This window comes from Phoca vitulina, unplaced genomic scaffold, assembly GCF_004348235.1.
Source record: "Phoca vitulina isolate PV1807 unplaced genomic scaffold, GSC_HSeal_1.0 scaffold2, whole genome shotgun sequence".
Taxonomy (NCBI): Eukaryota; Metazoa; Chordata; class Mammalia; order Carnivora; family Phocidae; genus Phoca; species Phoca vitulina.
Window position 1 is genome coordinate 23,990,176 of NW_022589705.1, and position 17,499 is coordinate 24,007,674.

Consider the following 17,499-nt stretch of genomic DNA (forward strand, 5'->3'; position numbering starts at 1 on the left):
GAGTAACAGGATACTGGGTGAGAATTTATGGGCTAAAAATATGGAGATGAACAAGATCACGACAACTTGCAAAGGACCCACGGTTGGATTTGGGAAAAGGGTGTATGAAACTATTGGTGTTAACAAGAAAACCAGGCAAAACCAGATGAGACACCCTGCAAGAGAGGCTAAAATGGTGCTTGGGAATTCATCCTAGTGCTTGTTCTTTGATACACTGAGGGTTCAATTTTGCATCAGCCCCATCCATCAGAGCTCACATGCAGCATGTTTGGAGTTTTATTGTTTTGTAAGACCCTGGAGCAGAGTGAGAAGTGGCTTGGTGACAGAGTAGAGAAGTCTGCTCATTACCAAAGGTCATGGTTCAGGAGGTTGTTCTTGACTTACTCTTTTCTCCATTCGAGTTCTACACAAATGAGCGGTAAAAGGAGATGCTTATCTCCTTCCTTTATTTTAGCAGCCTGAAGTTCCATTTCCTTCTTGAAACCTCTGACTCAATGGCTGGAGGAACGCTCCCCCACCCCACCCCATCCTGTCCATGCATGCAACTGGCCTGATGTCCCCTTCACTCACCACCTTGCAAAGCACTCTCAATCCATTGCTTTACACATGGTCATTTGCTTTTTTGTTTTTTACATATGTGGGTCACCTGTTGCCTAGGTAAGATTTAAATCTGGCTGTGGTAGTATGATTAGCTTTTGATTATTTCCAGAAGCAAAACAGTATGTCATAGCCCTATAAGCATGTAATATTTTCTTTTTGATGATAACATTTAGCTAACAATTTATGTACGCGGTAGTGGTTATCTTTCAGCCTTAGCTCTTTTTAAAAAAATTTTTTTTTTTTTGAGAAAGAGAGCATGAACAGGGGGAAGGGGCAGAGGGAGAGGGAGAAACAGATTCCCCTCTGAGCAGGGACCCCCATGTGGGACTCAATCCCAGGACCCTGGAATTATGACCTGAGCCAAAGGCAGATGCTTAACCAACTGAGCCACCAGGTGCCCCTCAGCCTCAGCTCTGAATGATCTAGGCTCCAGACTGTTAGAAATAATATCATCATCTTCATTTTAAAGAATGATCATTTGATCTGGATTATGCACATCTACTACAATTTAAATAATTGTTACTGTATTTTATTACTGAATAATTTGTATTGTTTTCTTATGGTTTTTTGTTACTAAAGTAACACACGGAACACAGAAATTTTAGAAGACAGAAAAACATTCTTTTGGTGTACATTTAGTACATATATCAATGTATATAGATTTATTTTCTTTTTTTTCAACAATAATGGTTATACTGTAGTTTGTTCTAGAGCCTATTGTTTCACCGGGTAATAGATGATAAATGTATTTCCATGTTACTATTCTTCTATAATAGAGATTTTAGTGGCTGTGTAGTATTCCATTGTATGAATTTTATATAACCAGTTCTCCATTATTAGACATTTATTTATCAGACACTGATAGAAGCACTTACTATGAGCCAGACATAGCTCTAAACTCATGTAGCCCTCGCGATGACCCTATGAAGTAGGTGCTACTAATATCCCCATTTTGCAGATAAGGAACCTGAGGCACAGAAAGGTTAAATAACTTGTCCAAGGTCACACCACTTTGTAAGTGGTGGACCCAGATTGAAACACAATTTGGCTCCATGTCTGTGCTTCTAATCACAGCACTTCGCTGGGCTCCCACTCTGTCTACTGAAAAGTAAAGACTTTTCTCCACCTAGGAGAAAGGCTTAATTTACAGAAGACTGCTCTGGCAAAAAAGGGAACCACTGTCCTGTGAGTCACGTTACTTAGAATTAAATTGTCAGCTGTTCAGACAACAGGCAAAGAAGCATCTGGGAGGGATGGGCAGTGTTGGCTCTGCAGCCCGGAAGTCCAGCCCGGGAGAGGCCGCAGACCCAGGTCCAATCAGCCTGAGACCCAGGTTACTCACCCTGTGGCAGAACCAGCCTTAGGAGGCAATCCCAGCCTTGCCCGAGCTCCAGTAACTTGCTCACACCAAACCCAGACGGCCTCTGCTTTGCATTCAGCCACAGGATCAGCGGCCTCTGACCCAAACCAGCCTCAGGGAGGCAGGGGACCGGCAAGGTAGGAAGCGGCCGGCCGGCTGCTCTCTGCCCTGGGGCGCAGGGCAGCGCTGAGCCAGCGGAAACTGGCCCGGGCTGTGGAATGGTGTTGATCCAGCCTACCGAGTGGCTTCTGGGGCAGCGCCTGGAGCTTGGGAGAATCCTCTGGCTAACCCACAGAGGTTCCAGGGTGGTTGTTGCCTGGGTAACTCTGAGTCCTTATTCATTGTAGCCTTGAGTCTTGTGCTTTGGATCTGGCCACCTCCTTTCCTATCCTTTCTGTTCTAGTAATGATAATATGATGTCATAGCTGGTGATGATCATTGTTCTGTTTTACTTATTTAATTCTCACAACAGCACTGTGGAGTAGAACAATAGTTAACAATAATTATCCTCATTTTAGTGATGAAGCCAGGGAGCCACACGGAAGTTAGACAACCTGACATAAGGGAAAGGGTGTCAGGGCAGGGAAGCTGGACTCGAACCCGCACCCCAGAGCAGGCCACCACACTCTGGGCTTAGAAGGTAGCTGTGGCTGGAAGGGAAAGGCTAGGTGAGCCCCCTTGCTCCCTTAGTCCCATCACCTCCTCTTTGAGGAGGTCTGAGGAAACAATAGGAATTTGCTAGAGGTAGTTAGGAGTTGAATTTTAGGGGCGCCTGGGTGGCTCAGTGGGTTGATTGTCCAATTCTTGGCTTTGGCTCAGGTCATAATCTCAGGGTCATGAGACTGAGCACCGAGTTAGGCTCTGTGCTCTGCAGGGAGTCTGCTTGTCCCTCTCCCTCCCCCTCTGCCCTTCTCCCCAATCTCTCTCTCTCCCAAATAAATAAAATCTTAAAAAAAAAAAGAAGAAGAAGGAGTTGATTTTATATAGGCACCTTAAGCAATTGTTTACAGGAGCTTGGAGGTTTATGTGAAATAACATTCATGCATCTTTCCCTGGGAGGTCTGTCCGTTTGCCTTTATTTCTTCGTTACAGGAGAACCTGGAAAGCAGACACCACATCCAAAGTCAGTGAGTGTTGCAGGGGAAATAGGTCTGGGGAGCCATGATTATCACTGCAGTCCTAATGCCTGCCCCTCAAATTGCTTAGAAGATCCTTAAAAGATCAGAGGCTTAAATTCTGTATAGTCCATGAACTTCTCCTCCACACATAAATCCCACACCCCGAGTTCCCACTGCCCCCCTTCTCCTAGCTGTGGAAACAACCGTGGGTGAGGGCCAGAACCAACTTCCCAGCTTAGGAAGATCTTTGGCTTAATTGGACAACAATCTAAAGACTACAAAGAAAATTTGCTTTATAATGGAATTAGGTAAGCCTGGCAAAAACTGGCTTTCCTATCCTCAGTGATTTTGGGGGGTGTGTCTATTGAGTTTTGGAGTTTTTCTCAGAAAAGAAAAGATGTATTGTTTTAGCTGCCAAAGACTTTGAAGATAAACCACGAAAAATAAAAGCGCAATGTCTGATAGGCTTTATTTCTTTTTTCTTTTTTCTTTTTTTTAATTTAAATTCAATGTCTGATAGGCTTTTGGAAAAGTAAAAACAGAGTTGCTGCTGTGCTAATCAGAGTCGCAGTCCTGCTATTGCGCGCTACGGTCTCTTCTCCCCACTGGGAGCTGATCGGTTACTGAAAAGTGCAATCAGTCCGGTCGCTCTCCCGCCTAAGTCTCACCGTGACTCCCTATCAGCGCGGGGCCACGGCCCCTGTCCCTGTGCAGAGGCGGCCGGCGCAGAGTCCGGTGGCCAGGCCGAAATCCGGACTCTGCCTCCTCACGAGTCGCGTGACCTTGGCTACGCGCGATTACTTCTCTGCATCTGTGTTCTCATCCATCACCGCAGAGACTGGGATGCCCGCGCGGGTCTCCGGGGCCCGTGTGTCTGCTTCCGGAGCCACAGCTCGGGCCTTGACTAGCATCAGGTTTGGAGCCTCCAAAGTAAGTGGGTAGCCGCCACTCTGACTCTAATGAAAGCCCGAGGGTGCGCGATGGCTGTGTTCCTGAAACTAAAGACGAGGTTCGAGCAGGCCTCTCCGAACTGTGGGAGTAGCTGCAGCAGAAGCGTGCTGGGATCGGATGCCCAGGGCTCCGGGGAGGCCCCGACCCTGTTGGTTCTGTGCCGCTGCCCCGTGCGCGGTTTCCAGCAGGCCCCGGGCTGTCATCTGACCTCCAGACTTAATGGAGTGTTCTGGCTTCACGTCTGCCCCTGAGGGGACCCCGGGACTGGCGTGGCACCGTCCGATCGGGGACAGGGTACATGGCTGGCCCCGCTCTACGGGCCCTGGGCCTGAGCCCAGGACTCCCCGGACTTACTGCAGGGCCTGGTAGCCGCGGGAGCCACTTCCTCTGCTCAAAGCCAGGTGGCAGGTGCGGGAGCTAGGTCCGCACACTGAGCAAAGCTGGCCTCCGGACCTCCTCTGACCCTGGGCCTGAGGGGATAGGTTGGGGTAACAGAGAGGAGACAGTCAGGCTGCAATTGTTTTTAAGACTTCTTTCTGGCCCGTAGGCTTGGATTTCTTGTCAACGTCCTCCCTCCCTACATGAATACCTACACCTCCCCTCCACCCCACACCCCCTACACCTTAGACACACATTTTCTCCCCATAACGCCAAGCAGGATTCTTGGACCCGTTAAAGGAAGTATTAGCACGCGGCTTCAGGAGGGATCTGTCACAGGGGAGTGGGATGTGTACAAGGGTTTGGGGGTTGGCCCCAAGACCTTCCCATATGAAAATGTCTCTCCTCAAGTTTCAGGTGGGATGAGTCCATACCTTTACAGGAGGGTTTGGTTTCTTCTGTGGATAAGCAGTGTGTCCATGCTACCCCATCCCAAACCACAGGTCTGTGCATGGCCTGGGCTCTTCAGCCACACTCATCCAGCCCCTTCTGGGGCCAGGTCCTGCCCTGCCCCCGTGGGTGACTCAGGTGCCCTCAAAGGAGAAGGTGGCTATTGGGCAGGTATGACCAGTGGCTCAGGGGCCCAGGAAGTGGCTCTTCTGCCTCAGGTACCCACTGCCTAACCGGTGAGTCACTAGGAGAATGTGGGGCCCCAGGGCAATCCTCTGTGTCCTGTGGGATACACCAAAAATGGATGCAAATTCATCTTCTGCAAGAGGCCCTGGGGGTGGGACTAGAAAGTAGACATGCGGGTTAGGGGGGAGGCACCACATCAACCAGGCCCCGGGGTCCTGCCCAACCTGCACTCCACCAAGGGCTGTGCAGTCCGCACCGTCTTTTTTCCCAGTGGCTTTATGTTATTCTGCTTTTTATAAATGTTTATTAATTTTGTTTGATCTTTTTCAAAGGTATATGCCTTTGTGAAGAAATGTTGGAATTCCATGCTAGGAATCTGTGGGGCTTTTCTCATTACCCAGCTGACCTGACACAGGATGGGCCCTCAAACCTCAGCTCCAGGGGAAGGACCGTGTGGCTGTGGGCAGCCCATCTTTCAGGGCTCTCCCTCTTCTCCCACAGACACATTTTGGTTCAGATGGGGGGCCTCAGGTCCCCTAAAGGAGGCTAAATAAAGGGGACCAGTGACAGCGGAGAACACACCCCATGAGCTCGTTTCAAGGAAAGTGAAGGATCTCACGATGACAGTTGTGTGTATGGTCATGACTCACTGCGTGCCCGATGCCTCGCTAATGTTATTGTGTCTAATTCCCATGGGCCAGTCCAAGAGGTGAGTACTCCTATTATCCCCACTTCACAGTGTGGAACCCAAGGGCCAGAGAGGGTGAAGCAGTTCGCTAGAGGTCACACAGCCTCAAGCAGCAAAGCTAGTCCTCAAGCCCAGGTTGGACTTTGAAGGTTGCGCTTTGAACCCCCACCCCATCTGCCTCCCACTCTACAACGCCCACAGCAGCCCCCCACCCCTGCTCCACAGTGGGGGCGGAGGGACCCCAAACCCCTGGGCAGCTCCTGCCTCCAAACCTGCTTCCCTTCCCTTTAAAGCCCTGAGAGTCAAAATCCCCTCCACGGATGTAGTGTTTCTTCCTGTGGAATCTGCTGAAAGATCATGCCCGACTGTGTCCATGTGTTCTCCACAGGAGAATCCTGTAGGGGAAAGATTATCAAAATATTTGCTGGCCTTGCAGGGAGCGCTTAGGGTCGCTGCCAAGCGCTGCTGGGTGTGTGAGATGGAAGGTGCCACTGTTCCTCTTGCTTCTGTTTGTATCTGCGGAGGGGAAATGGGAAGAATCTAATGGAAATTCTGTTTAGCCTTCTATGAGCCCAGCAGGGATGCTCAAGTACAGTACAGATGTCAGAAAAATAAATAGGCATTTAAGAATTTTCTAGTTGGGAGCGTTAGGTGGGATCTGAAATCTGAGCTGAGTGAAGTGCAATTAGCACGCTCCTGGAGTCTTGAGTGTGCCAAGCCCCTGGGGTGTGACATGAGCCCTGGGTCCCAGGCAGAAGACCCAACACCTTGCTGGCTCTGCCCTTGGAGGGGGCAGGAGGGACAGTGAGGAGGGACAACCTTTGAGAGGCAGGGGCAGCATCTAGGAACCAGGCTGTGTGAGTTTGATTCCAAGTCCCCTTCCTAAGCTGGAGGACTCTGGGCAAGTTCTGTCACCTTTCTGGGTCTCAGTTTCCCCATTTATACTTCGTGTGTGTGTGTGTGCGTGTGTGTGTGTATTAAATAGGTCTCTGTGTAATATCCCTGGACTGGTACTTGGCTATTACATAAAAAGCACTCAGTAAACACTGCTATTATTACTAACAGCCCCTTCCTGCTCTCACATTTTATCAAAATGTGGGTCTTGGTGGTTATTGCCTGAGAGGTAATGCTTTGGTTGAGTAGTGGGTTGAGAAGCTGGCTGGAGGAAAAGAAGGTTCTCCCTTGCTGGCTTGTATTTAATCAGCTCATGAGTTCCTCTACCCACCCTTCTCCCCTCCCTCCCAAGGTGCTGCTTTAAGACAATTATTTCACCTGAATAAAAATCCTTAGACGTGGGGTGGGGGAAGCGAGGAGGGTAATTTTCCCCTGAGGATAGCCTGGAAGCAGGAGCAGGAAGGGAGAGGATTGTAGGGAGACTGGCTTCAGTTGCTGAAGCAAAACTCGGCAAGCTTTTTCTGTTCCTTTTCACTATTTTGAGTTCCTCTCTCCTCAGGGGAGATAGATATTTTGCAGGTGACATACTTTGGGTTAAAAAACCCCATGTGTCTGAGCCAGAAAGACCAGGAAATTCAAATCAGAGCCCTGCAGCTTACCAGCTGGCCAGGGGTGTTTCTTCTCTCTGAGGTTCAGTTTCTTCATCTATAAAATGGAGAGAATGGTACTTATTTTACAGGGTTGCTGGAGAGTTAAATACAATCAGGTACTTACAGCACAATATCAGGGCACAAAAAAGCTAGTTCTCCCCACCCTGGCCTCCCCTCTGCATCTGTGCCTAAGGGTCCTCCACCTGCCTGCCCATCCTCTGTCCCAAGCGGAAAAGGCAGGAGGCAGGCCCCAGGTTCCTTTATGTTGTGTGCTGTTAGCTTTCTGAACAAGGCTATAATCTTTCTAGAAGTGCCCCTGGCAGGTTACAACCTGTGAGCTGTCACCAGGAGTGGATGCTGTTAAGGTAAAGCTATAACTGGGAAAGGAACAAAGTGGGGAAACTCATCAGCCCCTTCTCACTTGGCATTCAGCCACAGGCTGGTGGCCTAGCTCTCCAGCTGTCTCTGGTAATAGCCGAGACCAGTGGTAGTTACACGGTGGGCTTGGAGAGACTGTTTCTCTTTACCAGGTATCCTCCACCCCATTCAGGAATGAGTCATTAGCGTTTAGGTGATGGGAGCCACAGTCATGGCTATACTGGCCTTCTTTCCTCCGGCCATGGAGGCCTTGGATGGCCGGGGGTGGGCTGGGAGGGAGCGGGATGGTGGTAAAGGGGGTGATGGGGAGGAGTAGGGCATAATCATGGGCCTGCGCGGCATATCAATAGGCTGAAACTCTGAGCTCCCACCCAGTAGTGTCCCTGGGGCTCTCAAAGCCTTTGTCATCTTCTGCCAGATCCTGGGCTTCTCTTGCATTCATCTAAGCTCTTCTCACTGTTGCTGCCAATGTCTTCTCCCTCAAGGTCACAACAATCCCAAATGGTGCCTTTTTACAGTTTAGAACAGGCCCTCTTCTTTCCAGAAAATGCACTTCTGTACCAGGACATGCAGCTTGGGAAATGGGAGCACAGGCTAGATTTCAGCCTCTAGCTCCTCCTTCAGCTGAGCGACCTTTGCAGTGAACAAACTGCACAACTGCACATGGCAGCCCTATTTTCCATTCTCTGCTTAAATGGTCTGGATTGGCCATGCTGCTTCTGCTACCTCCTCTGAACATACTGCTCCTGCCTCCACTTCCCTTCCCATAGCATGGCCAGCTTTTGAGAGGTTACAAAAGATAGCCGGGCACTATCAGGTTTCCAGCCCTTCTTTGAAGGAGTTTGTGACCCCTTAGTTCTAGGGCTGGGTCAGATGGCTCCCTAGAATCCAGTTCAACAATATTCTTTCTTTCTTTCTTTTCTTTTCTTTTGAGAGAGAGAGAGAGAGTAGTGGGGTGAGGGGCAGAGGGAGAGAGAGGAAGAATCTTAAGCAGGCTCCACACCCAGCGTGGAGCCCAACGCGGAGCTCAAACTCATGACCCTGAAATCATGACCTGAGCTGAAATCAAAAGTCAGCCATTTAACCAACTGAGCCAGCCAGGCACCCCCAACAATATTCTTTCTGATATTATTCAGCAATCTGGGCCCAGGTGGAGACTTACCCCATCTGCTGTAGTAGTGTGAATAACCTGTCCATCCACAGAGCTCCTGCAGAGGCTGGGCAGTTTCTCCCTTCACGATGGTAGTATACACCCTGGAGTCCGGGGGTTTCTAGCACCAGTCTTAGCTCTTCACCCTTCCTCCCTGAGGACCGGCAGGTTGGCTTGGAAATAGCCCTCCTGATAGCCTGCTCGGACATCTCCAGTTTCTTGAGGGGGCAGGTATGTGGATCAGCACTCTCTCTCCCACCTGGACTCCACAAGTATAGTAGTCCCTCGCCAGGGACTGGCCCTTAGGGTTCAGGGTGGTCTGAAAACATGGTATTTTATGATTCCATCTCTCCCTCTCTTTAAACCCACCGTCTCTGCCAGAATATCCGGACCACCTATTAGACATGAATGGTTCAAAGCCAAGTTTCTGGTAGCTTTGCCAATAGCCAGGAGAGGCCACTCCCTCTGAGGAGCAGAGATACAGGTGGGCCAATCCCTGGGTGGTCCTGGTGCGGCACTCTGAAAGGCAGAAGGAGGAGAGAGCTGGCTTCAGACATATTCGTAGATACAAGGAAGACCCAGCTCTTGGTCACTGTGGTAACTACTAGGAGTGCAGAGAGGCTGTAAAGCAATCCTCAGACGGTCTTCCTAATTAATAGCTGAATCTGTCCATGTAACCTGGTAAATGTAGGCTGTTATAGGAACATGCTTGAGGGGCACTAACCCAGCTGTGGAGAGCCAGCAAAGAAGTTGTGAGGAATGTGATGCCTGGGCTGGGGGTGGGGGCGGGGTAGGAGGCAGTTGGATGAAGGAGAGGGGAAACTGAGCCATGACGTGGAGGCGTGGGATGAGTGAGGAGGTAAGGGGAGCCATCCTAAGCAGTTTGGACTTTAGCTTGTGGGTGGCAAGATGTTCTTGAGGGGCTTTAAGTGGTGGAGAGATGGGATCAGGCTCGTGTTCTAGAAATATCGCTCAGGTGGCTGGGTGTAAGACCAATTGCAGAGGGGCAGGATGGAAGGGCGGGAGACCAGCCAGGCCGCTCAGGAGAGTCCAGGTGACAGAGGGGGAGGAGCCCTACTGGAATGGCAGTTGGGGAAGGAGAGGAGGGCATGGAGTTCAGGACTGTTGAGGCACAGAGTCCCCAGGACTTGGTGAGTAGTTGGCTGTGAGGGGCAGTGATGGAGACCGGGAGCCAGGATGGTTCCCAGGGTCCCAGCTCAGGCAACCCGCCCGACATACAGAAGTGTAAGAGAAGGAGGACTGGCTTTGGGGTGTGTCAGGTTTGGGATGTGCTCGTTTTGAACTGTCTGCGTCACAAGCAACATTTAGCGGACCATTTGGATGTGAAACTGAAGCTCAAGCAGCAGGCTGCTTTAGAACCGTGGAGAACCATGTCCGGAGCTCAGTGTGGCTTTGACACCAGAGGTGTTGTCACAGGACAGGAGTAGGTGGCTTTGAGGGCCAGCCAGCTCCAGGCTGGGTTCAGAGGAGTGTCTGACAACAAGGGGAGTGCAGTCCAGGGGTTCCCAAACACCTGGTATCCTAAGGACACAAGGGGTCTTGTTGAACACGGATTCCCCAGGTCTCTGTCTGGATCTCTCCAATCTAGACCTCTAGGAGACGAGCCTGGGAATCTGCATGTTCAAGTTCCCCAGGAGATTCTCAGGATCAGGCAAGCTGGAGAACATTGATATCAGGGGGGAGAAGGGGTATTTAGAGAAGAATGGGTAGAGGAAGGGTTTGGAAGACACCCTGGGAAGGAAGCAGTGGGAGATGGGCCAGGGAAAATGGCCATAAAGAGGGGTGGAGAAAATCCATGCCCAGAGGGCTTATTTTGGATGGTGAGCAAGGATTCCCCTTTCTTTCCTACGTGACAGAATTGGACCAGATTCAGCTTCTGGTCCTGGTGGGGAAGACTAAAGAGTGTGCCTGGGAGCACTAGGAGCTGAATCATTCGTGGATGTGGGTTTGGATCGTCTCTCCTCTGAATTGTCTCATCTGTCAGTAGGTGGATGGTTGAACGTTGCATCAACTCCTCTGCCTCTCTTCCTCTTCCTTGTTGTCTGACTCTTGTCCTGGTGGGTCCCAAGAGCAACTGGCCACAACTTGTCACTGGGTTTCAAAACACAGAGGGGCTCAATTAAGTTACCTCATCTCTGTTTCCACACAGAGCCAATAAAAAGCTACAAGCCATTCTAAGAAGGAGTTTACACCATCTCTAAAATTGTATGGGCTTAGATGACCCTCCCAGGCCTGGAAAGTTTGCTCTTTTCACCCCTTGGTGATTCAAGCAGGGTACCTCTGGGTCCCGGGGCTGGCACCAGAGAGACACATCAGTGGGGCCGACGGCCACCAGTATGACAACCACCCCTGCCCGACTTGGGATGCATCCCTCACCTGAAATCCCACAAGGAGGCCGGTGAGGTTAGAATGTCTGTCAGATCTATATTCCAGTCCTCTGATACTTTCTAGGCATGTGACCTTGGGCAACTTGACTTCTCTGATCCTCAATTTCCTCTTCTGTGAAATGGGCATAATATCTACCTCTAGGTGCTACTGTGAGGATTAGACGGATGAAGCCCGGACTGCCAGTAGTAGGTGCTCGAGCAATGGGCAGGGCCAGTCACTACGTGACTGAGTGTATTGGCTACACTCTGCAGTGAGAGCCCAGAGCAAGGGACTGGGGAGGAAGAGTGCAGGGGGGAAAGGTCCCTGGAGCCACAGTTGACAATTTGTCCCCAACAGTTACCACAGTCACTGTAGATCCTGTTCACTGAGGCATCTTACCTGTCCTTTATTTAGCTTTGTTTCCAGAGGTGGTAACAGGATAGTATCATTTCTGTATAAAGTGCCTTAAGGTCAGGGACCAGCTGACCTGCTGTCCCCAGCGCCTTGTACTTTGGGGAACACTGTCTAGATGTTCATTAATAGTATACTCTGAAGCAAGAAACAGAAACTCCGAGTGTAATCATCTGGAGTACCGTGTCTAAGAAAGGCCAATGTGACTCACTTCAAAATATGCAAGGATTATTCACTAATTTCCTTCCATGTGGCACATTTGTCACTGCCTGGTCACCCTGTGAGGAAGAGCTCTTCTTATGCCTTCCAAGTTCATGAGCCCCAAGGCAGAGACAGACGAGGTCACATGGGGAGCACACAGGGGTTTAAACTTCCTGGAAACGCTGACAACCAAGAAGTCCGCCTCCCATTCTCATTTCAGATGGGTCCTTCAGGCAAGAGGAGATTAGGGCAGCAGCTTAGCCCCCCTAAATCTATGATAGGAAATCTACAATAGAAAAAAGGGATTTTCCTCAGGCTGCCTGGTGATGACGAGGATGATGACTGGCACATTCCCCTTTAGGAAGGTTGCTGAGCCGAGGCAGGGCCTTATGCACAATCACCTGGGAGGCTAGGGAAATGTGGGTTTTGAGTCAGCTGGTCTGGGGTGGAGCAGAAATTTGACACTGAGCAGAGTTTCAGCACTTCTGACAAGCCCCCCTCAGGGATGGTGAGACTACTGTTCCCAGACCCCTGGCTGGGTAGAAGTGCTCTGAGGATGGAGTGGGGGCTGGGGGCGGGCACCCGGGACTTCACAGTTCGCACCTGTGACCCGTCTATGTGGTTTCCTGCCATGGGGGAAGTTCAAGTGTATGGGGAGGCCCAGACTGTGATCCCTAACCCACTGGAAACTCCCACCACTGTTCAAAAGTCCAGTTCTCAAATATCTATCGAATGCCCACCAAGTACTGGGCACAGAGCTAACCCAGCTCACAATTCATGCCATTTTCAAGCACCTCAACCCAAACTCTCCTGCTCACTCTAAGAAACAGGGGTTCACGCTGGGAGGGGATGTAGGCAGTGGCGTCAGGAAGTCCAGCTGAGGGGCCTCAACATCTTAGCTATGTGAACTTGGCTGGTTACTCGGCCTCTGCTTGCTCATCTATAAAATGGGCTTCACCTGTCTGGGTTGCTGAAGTGATTGATCCAGATGATGTATGTAAAGCTCTTAGTCTAGTGCTGGTGAACATAGCTACAAATTTGAATTCAGGCTGTTTTTTCCTCCCGTAGAACCTTTGGCTCTGCCCCTCACTGCAGACACCTATACTAATTCTAGGGGCCCTGGACTGTGTCCTTACCTTTTGGTAATCTTGGTACTGTCAAGAAAACCCTTCAAAGGAGTTCCACATGGTCACCACCCAAGAGGAGTGTCCCATACCAACTGAGTTGTGTGTGTATCGAGGAGGAAGGGGTTCATGTGAAGAAGGAACCAAAGAGGAAGGGACCAAGTTGATGACCTCACCCAGCCCTCCAACTTGCTCTCCCAGCCCTTGCACTTGGGTATTGAGGTGTGTGGCGAGCATCTCGTTATTGATAACGCAGTACTGCAGATCCTGCATACAGTGAACAATGTATTTAAGAAATCACTGGCAGACACAAGATTGTCTCTATCATAACATCACTTCCATGCACTTGCATTCCAAAGGGCTTTTTAAATTTAAATTTTAACTGTTCATCGTGACATTTTTCTTTTTTTTTTTTAAGATTTTATTTATTCATTTGAGACAAAGAGATACAGAGAGAGAGAGAGAGCGTGAGCAGGGAGAGAGGCAGAGGGAGAGGGAGAAGCAGGCTCCCTGCTGAGCCGGGAGCCCAATCCCAAGACCCTGGAATCGGACCTGAGCCGAAGGCAGACGCTTAACCATCTGAGCCACCCAGGCGCCCCATCATGACATTTTTCAAGCATACACAAAAGTAAAGAAAATAGTGTGACAAACCCCAGCTTTAATAATTATCCACATTTTGGCCAGCAAAAGGTGTCCTGAGTGAAAGAGAAAGTTGTGGGATCCTGCCCTGGGATTGCACAGCCCTGGCGCTCCCCTGGGAGTGAGTTATACAACATTCATGTCTTGTCGGGAAAAAGGCTGAGAATTCTGCATCTCTTCCTTCTGAGAATGGTAATAACCCCCACCTGGCAGGGATCGACTGAGCCTGAAAAAACGGGCGGCATGGTTGGAGCCTCACAAACAGAACGTCCTTCCTTGGTTCCTGCCTGACCTCTGTACTCTCTAGTGGAAAATGAGGAAGGATCAGGCAGAGTCAAGAAGTTGCTAGGCTGGGAGCAATGAGCAAGGCTCCACTCTGAACCCTCCACCGCCTCCCTCCCTCCCGGCAGCCACCTGCCTGCTGAGGTCACCAGTGTCCTCCAGGATGGTGTGTGTCCTGTTCTGTAGAATGATGACTACTGTAAAGATAAGCACCATAAACAGCTGAGAGAAAGGGATAGTGTAATCTGCCCCCCTGGGCTGTGTGGACCCCATAGGGAGGGGGTCTGTCACATTTGTCAGTGAATCAACTTCAGCTCTGAGGTGTGGAGGAGGCCATTGTCCCCACTCAGCTACAGCAGCCTGTGAACTGATGGATCATCTCCCCCAGAGGCACATCACTGATCACTCCCATACTGTCATCGTTACTATAGGGCTCTCCTTCTGGGAGGCTGCCGCCACCACCTCTCAGCCATGACATCCCCACACCTAGTCAGGCAGTAAGGAAAGAGGAGGGAATGTAGAATGAGAAAAATCTACATTTCAGCCCCGGCTCCGTTGTTTAATGGGTTCAGTTCTGTTGTTCTGTTATTTAATTTGCCCATGGGCAAAACCCTGAACCACATGGCCCTCTTTCAAAAAATGGGGATGATGATATTTTACCCCAGAATGATTTAAAAACCCATATAAGTATTATTAATTTTATTTATTTTCTTTTTTTTTTTTTGAAGATTTTATTTATTTATTTGACAGAGAGAGAGACAGCGAGAGAGGGAACACAAGCAGGGGGAGTGGGAGAGGGAGAAGCAGGCTTCCCGCGGAGCAGGGAGCCCAATGCGGGGCTCGATCCCAGGACCCTGAGATCATGACCTGGGCAAAGGCAGATGTTTAACCGACTGAGCCACCCAGGCGCCCCATTAATTTTATTTTCTTAACTGCACTGGCTTCAGGCAAAACTGTGCAAAAGGTGAAGGGTTAATTTAGCACTCTCCCCCTTATACCCAAGTCCCCCTTCTCTGCTTACCCCGGAAGCACCAGATGCTTCCAGACAGCCAATCAAGAAAACAGCCAATTAAATTAAAATTCACTAAAGGGGGGGCGCCTGGGTGGCTCAGTTGGTTAAGCGACTGCCTTCGGCTCAGGTCATGATCCTGGAGTCCCGGGATCGAGTCCCACATCGGGCTCCCTGCTCGGCAGGGAGTCTGCTTCTCCCTCTGACCCTCCCCCCTCTCATGCGCTCACTGTCTCTCATTCTCTCTCTCTCAAATAAATAAATAAAAATCTTTAAAAAAAAAAATTCACTAAAGGGCTGGTAATTTAATCTCAGTAGAGGAAATAATCTATATTTAACAAGCGCTCACTAAGTGCTGGGCACCGAATGTATTTTGTGTGGTTCTCATAGCAGTTTTATGAGGTATGCATCTATCATCCCCATTTTACAGTTGGGGAAACTGACATAGAAGTAAGACACTTGCTAAGAATCATGTAGCTAATCAGCAAAAACTGGGATTCAAATGCAGGTATGTCTGACTCTAAAAGCAGTGCTGTTTGTTTGTTTGTATCATTTTTTTTTTTTTCAATTACTATAATCTAGTGATTCAGAGCACAAGCCTGAGCCAGATGGCCTGGGTTCAAAGCTCAGCACCTTTTCATATCGCTGTGTGACCTGGACAGGGACCATGCCCTCATCCATAAAAAGGGATAAGAATAGTGCCACCTCATAAGATTATTGTTGGAATTAAAGAGTTAATAATATACATAAAGCTCTTAGAATGGTACCTGGCACATAGTAAGCGCTATGTAAATTATCATTAATTATGAAAGCAGTCAGTGCTCAAGGAAGAAATTCAAACAGTTTAGAATAACATGAAGGAAAAAGCAAAGTCCCCGCCTGCTCACCTGTCAATTTCACCTCTCAGTTTGATGGGAGAAAATTCTGGGTGGCACAGTCAGTTAAGTATCTGGCTCTTAGTTTCAGCTCAGGTTGTGATCTCAGGACCCTGAGATTGAGCCCTGCGTCTGGCTTCCCACTCAGTGCAGAGTCTGCTTAAGACTTTGTCTCCTTCGTCCTCTGCGCCTTCCCTCCAAATAAATAAATAAATCTTAAAAAAAAAAAAAAAGAAAATTATTTCACACATTTTGTACATGTAGACACATATAAACCCACACAAATATATAAGCTTGTTTTTACGTTAATGGAGCAATTTGCTTTTTTCACCTAGTGATATTTCAGATACCTTTCGGCATCAGTTCCTAAAGAATTACCTCATTCTTATCAGTTGCAGAGTGTGCGCCATAGACTCGCCGTGCTGTAATTTAGTCATCCTTCTGCAGATAAACCCTTTTTTATTTAAACCTCGATCAGTGCTGCCGTGAATGTCTTCGTGCGTACAGGTGAGTATTTCTGCAGGACAGATTCCTCAAAGTAGAGCTGCCAGGCAAAGGACACATTCGGAGCCCATGTTCTATGAGGTCATCCAGTAAGGATCAGCATTGTTTTACAGAACAGAGGACTGTGGAGGGACGTTGGGGCCTAACACAAAGGAATGAGCAGCTCATCATGGAGTTTTAAGTGATAACATTGTTAGGAAGATTTTTTTTTTTTTTTTAAGACAGAGAGCGAGTCCTACCGACATCCCACAAGCCATTCTATTAGGCTGACACCCACTTATCTGGGAAGCCAACTTTGTTATCAAAGATTGAATTAGTACATCTAAACAAGTCAGGTTTTTCTTTCAGTTTGACCCCTCCTGTGTAGCGGAGCTGGCAGGCTTCATGTTCCCTTCATTTCCTCCAACTTTCCAGGTTCCTTCTGCTGCACTGGACAATGCTGGCAAGGCTCCCCTCCACCCCAGGCTGGGGCAACCTGCAACATCTAGACTGAGCCCTTTCCCGGCATAATTCAAGATGGCAGCCAAGTGGCCATTGTACTAGGTTTTACATACATGTGTTTCCTCTTTCTTCATTTCCAGAGTGAAGCATTTCTTTTCCAAAACTCCCCCTTCTCCTTTATTTCACCAGCATCAACAGTCTGTCTCCAGTACTTTGCAGCTCTCCTTCCTCTCTGCTCCACAGCACAGGGGACCTCTGCTGAGCCAGGGCTTCTCTCGCTCTGTATCTGTGCTATGCTATCTGATGACATACTCGGCTTCCTATCTCCTCAGGCTAGTGATGCTTTCCATAAGGTAGGGCCTTATGAATTTGTTTTCTAAGTGACATTTTAAAAAAAAGATTTTACTTACTTATTTCAGAGAGACAGCGAGTGGGAGAGAGAGCGGGGCAGGGAGGGGCTGAGGGAGAGAGAGAAGCAGACTCCCCACTGAGCAGGGAGCCCGACTCGGGGCTCAATCCCAGGACTCCAGGATCATGACCTGAGCCGAAGGCAGATGCTTAACCAACTGAGCCCCCCAGGTGCCCCAAAGTGACATTTTTTTTTTAAGATTTTATTTACTTATTTGAGAGAGAGAGAGAGAGCACGGAACAGAGGAGAGGGGCAGAGGAAGAGGGAGAAGCAGGCGCCCCACTGAGCAGGGAGCCTGATGTGGGACTCGATCCCAGGACCCTGGGATCATGACCTGAGCGGAAGGCAGACGCTTAACCGATTGAGCCACCCAGGTGCCCCTCTAAGTGACATTTTTAATGGTAAAAATAATA

At 49.2% G+C, this 17,499-nt stretch overlaps 1 protein-coding gene across 2 annotated transcripts in view; it reads left to right on the plus strand.

The window, feature by feature from the left end:
- BCAR3 (BCAR3 adaptor protein, NSP family member) overlaps nt 1-17,499 on the plus strand; it is a 239,328-nt gene that overhangs the window by 106,913 nt on the left and 114,916 nt on the right. The window contains exon 1 of one of the 2 annotated variants that reach the window (XM_032423364.1): nt 1,849-2,097. The exons of the other annotated variant lie outside the window; for it this stretch is intronic. The gene's annotated coding sequence lies outside the window, so the exon portion shown is untranslated. Of the gene's footprint in view, nt 1-1,848; nt 2,098-17,499 lie in introns of those variants that run through there. 2 annotated transcript variants of the gene reach the window in all.